Genomic DNA, 4,695 nt, shown 5'->3' on the forward strand with positions numbered 1-4,695 from the left:
GTCTGAACCACAGTAAAACTTTTGAAGAGTTGGTGATATGGAGCATGATGGAACATCCCTTTCAAAGTAAAGCACAAATCTATAGTATTTTATATTTCCCACCACAAACAAGAAGACTTGGAAGCAAAATGGTCAACTGCCAACATATAGGTCAGTTGTTCAAATCCACCAGCCACCTAGAAACATGAGGTTTTCTGTTCCCACAAAGACTTTCAGCCTTGGGAACTATACAGTGTTGTTATGAATCAGAACTGACTCAACAGAACACAACCACAACAACCATCACCAGTAACAAGAGAGATCAGTACCTCATGGGCTTTATCAGTTTCTAAAAACAACTAATTCCATACCTGAAAACACTGTTCTGCCACACAGTTGAATACTATTCTACCATTGTCTACTATTCTGCATACTAACAGAGAAAGAGTTCTATAGCTGCCCAAGTTGACATTCAAATCTGGATGCTGGTGGACTCTTTCAGAAATGGAACAATTGATAATATCACACCAAGTGATCTTTCAGCCAGAACTGTCTATTACAAGCTGGTTCTCTCAGACCCATGAAGACACATGGTCTGATCAAAATAACATATATTGTGAAATACCTACATGTCTGTCAGTTTGTCTTACTATGGTGGTTTGCATGTTGCTATGATGCAGGGAGCAATACCATTTTTTTGTTTGTTTGTTTTTAAATACCAAAAGTGTCACCCATGATGCACAGGTTTTAGTGGGAATAATAGACAAAGAACAGATGAGGAAGAAGGAATAAATGGTCCAATTCTGAATGATTGGCCCCTAGAAATCTTAGAAGTAACAGGGAAACATTATCTGATAGGGTGCCTGAAGATGAGCCTCTAGATTTGAAGGCATTCAAAATAAGACTGAGAAAGAGATGCTTTCTAAACTTAGAGTAGAACTTAATGAAATGAATGGAACAAAGTTTTCAAGCACTTCATTTACTGATGGAACATGACTCAAAATAAGGAAAAAATGCTACAAGCATCCATTAATGATTGGAATGCAGCCTGTACTTTCTAGAAAAATAGAAAGTTGACAAAAATGAAATGAAATATATAAAGTTTGATATCTTTGGCATTAATGAGTTGATATAGACTGGTATTGACCATTTTGAATCAGATAATATTATGGGTTGCTATGCCAGAAATGATAAATTGAAAAGGAATTGTCTCCCATACATTGTCAAAGCTAAAAAAAAAAAAAAAAAAAAAAAAAATTCAACATCTATCTTGTAATACAAAGATGTATGTAATAGAATGGAGTCCTGATATGGCACCGTAGGAGAAGCTCTAGACTCCAATGTCGATTTGAACCACAAAGTTGGTGGCTGTAACTCACCAGCAGCTCCCTTATACAAGTTTGCTATGATTCAGAACTGACTCCACAACACTTAACAACAATAAAGTAATATAATAATACCTAAAAGAAAGATTGGTGCTGTGGGTTAATGCACCAGACTGCAAAGCAATTTGAACTGCAAGGTTGGTGGTTCAAGTTTACCAGCTGCTCCTTGGAAACCCTATACAGGGTCGCTATGGGTCAGAATCGACCCGACAGCATTTAACAACAACAACAAAAGCAAGATCAATTAAAATGAGTGTTATTCAAATTTCTGCACTAACTACCATAGCTACTGATGAAGACACTGATGAATTCTACCAGCTTTTTCAATCTGAAATTGATCAGTAGCTGGAAAATATGGCCTTAGTGATAGAAATGATACTGAAAGTCACATGGTAGAATTTTAAAAGACCAATGACTTATCAATTGCAAATAACATTTCCAACAACTTAAACAGCAACTATATATATGGACTTTACCATATAGATTACATAGGAAGCAAATTGACTACATCTATATGAAGAGGTAATGGAAATGGAGAAGCTCAATATAAACAGTGAAAACAAGGCCAGTGGCAGACTGTAGAAGAGATCATCAGTTGCTACTATGCAAGTTCAGGCACAAGCTGAAGAAAATTAAAACAAATCCTAAGGAACCAAAATACAACCTTCGGTATAGCCCATCTGAATTTAGAGACCATCTTACAACCAGATTTGACAAATTTAACAAAAATGACTGATGATCAGAGTATAAGTGGGATGACATGAAGAGCATCATATCTGAATAAAACCACAGGTGATTAAAAATATAGGAAAGAGAGAAAAGACCAAAGTGGATGTCAGAAAAGTTTCTGAAACCTGCTCATAAAGAAAGAGAAAGTAAATAGAAAGAGGAAACAAAATGAAGAAGTTAAACAGTTGAACAGAAAATTTCAAAGGACAGCTCAAGAAAACAAAGTAAAAGTATTATAATGAAACATAAAAATGCGTGGAGTTAGAAGACCAAAAAGGAAGAACATAGGGTTTCTCAAGCTGAGCAATGAAGAAAAGTAACATTCAAATATGACCAGAAATATTGAAGGATTATGTGAGCAAAATATTGAATGACGCAGGAAGGAATACACAGAGGCACTATGACAAAAGGAATTGGTCATTTCAAGAGGTAGCATATGATCAAGATCCGATGGTATTGAAGGAAGAAGTCCAAGCTGCACTGAAGATATTAGTGAAAAACAAGGTTTCAGTAATTGATTGAATGTCAATTGAAATATTGAAGACAGCAAACCAATTGGATGGCATCCATATTTGTGCTTGTTTCAGAAGGCAGAATGCAAAAAATTATCAAAGTTATTGAATTAAATAAAAGTAAAATTTTGTTAAAGATAATTAAAAAAAAAAAAAAAGATTACCACAGCATATAAACAGGCAGCAGCAAGAAATTCAGAAGAGAATGTTAAATGAGGGATACCATTGCTGACATCAGATAGATCTTATCAGAAAGATGTCTGCTTCTGTTATATTGACTATGAAATGGATTTGACTGTGTAGATCACAACAAACTTTGGGTAACGTTGCAAATAATGGCAATTTCAAAGCACTCATTTGTTTTCATGTGGAACCTGTGTATAGACCAAGAGGCAGGTATTCAAATAGAAAGGGAATACTGTATTGTTTAAAATCAGGAAAGTTGTGATCCAGGGTTGTATTCTTTCACCAAACTTACTCAATTTTTATGCTGAGCAAATGATCTGAGATCTTGGATTATATGAGAATAACTCAATCAGGATTTTAGGAAGGCTCATTAACAACTTGTGATAGGCAGATGACCCAACTTTGCTTTCTGAGAGTGAAGAAGATTCCAAACACTTGTTCATGAAGGTAAAAATTTACAGTCTTCAGTATGGACTACAACTCAATATAAAGAAAATAAACATCCTTACAACTGGACCAATTTACAACACAATAATAAAAGGATAAAAGGTTGAAGCTGTCAAGAATTTCATTTTTCTTGGTTCTCTGAAATTTGTCATACTGTGATGACTTACATGTCAGTTTGTCATACTGTGATGACTTACATGTTGCTGTGATTCTGGAAGCTCTGCCATGGGTATTTTAAAAATACCAGCAGGGTCACACACAGTGGACAGGTTTCAGCTGAGCTTCCAAACAAGGCACACTAGGAAGAAGAAGAGACAGACTGCTTCCAAATATTTACTCACTGAAAACCTTATAAATAGCAGTGGTACTCTGATATCACCAGAATATTGACTATTGACACATGATGAAGAACACCAGAATATCATCATATGTAATGGCAAAAGATGAGTCCCTCAGGTTGGAAGGCACTCAAAATACAATTTAAAAAGAGCTCTCCTCAAAGCAGAGTTGACTATTATGTCACAAATAGAGTAAAGCCCTTGAGACCTATATTTACTGATGGGGCAAAATGCAAAATGGTAAAAAACAGCTGTAATATTCATTAATAATCAGAAAATTGAGTGCACAAAGTATGAATCTAGGAAAGTTGGAAATTGTCAAAAAAATGAAATAGAACACATAAACATCAATATCCTAGGAATTAGTGACCTGAAATGGACAAGTGTTAGCCATTTTTAATCTGACAAGCATGGTTTACTGTGCCAGGAATGAAAAATTGAAGAGAAATGGCATCACATTCATTATGGAAAAGAACATATCAAGATCTGTCTTGAAATACAACACCATCTGTGATAGGATAATAATACCCATATGCCTACAATGATACTAGTTAATGCTGCTATTATTAAAATTTACACACTAACCCTAAAGTCAGTGATGATGAAACTTAAGAATTCAACCAACTTTTTCAGTCTGAAACTGATCAAACATGAAACAAAGATATATTGATAAATACAGGTGATTGGAATGCAAAGGTGAGAAACAAAAAGAAAGGATCAGTAGTTGGAAAATATGACCTTGGTAATAGAAATGATGCTGGGGATCACAAGACAGAATTTTGCAAGACTGATGACTTCTTCATTGCAAATATGTTTTTTAAACAACATAAAAGTTGACTATATATATGGACCTCACCAGATGGGATACACCAATGATTTCTTCACTGCAAATATATATTTTAAACAACATAAAAGATGACTATATATATGGACATCACTAGATGGAGTTCACAGAAATTAAATTGATTTCCTCTGTGGAAAGAGATGGTGGAAAAGTTCTATATCATCAGCCAAAACAAGGCCAGGGGCAGACTGTGGAACAGACCTTTAATTGCTCATATGTGCCAAAATATGAACTTGAATTTATCCCACCTGAATTTAGAGACCATCTGAAGAACA

The 4,695-nt window shown here is 34.9% G+C and overlaps 1 pseudogene; it reads right to left on the reverse strand.

Annotated features, from left to right (window-relative positions):
* Positions 1-1,202: 1,202 nt before the first annotated feature.
* LOC102831322 overlaps positions 1,203-4,695 on the reverse strand; it is a 32,184-nt pseudogene continuing 28,691 nt past the window's right edge.

This window comes from Chrysochloris asiatica, unplaced genomic scaffold (genome assembly GCF_000296735.1).
Source record: "Chrysochloris asiatica unplaced genomic scaffold, ChrAsi1.0 scaffold00035, whole genome shotgun sequence".
In the NCBI taxonomy this organism is placed as follows: Eukaryota; Metazoa; Chordata; class Mammalia; order Afrosoricida; family Chrysochloridae; genus Chrysochloris; species Chrysochloris asiatica.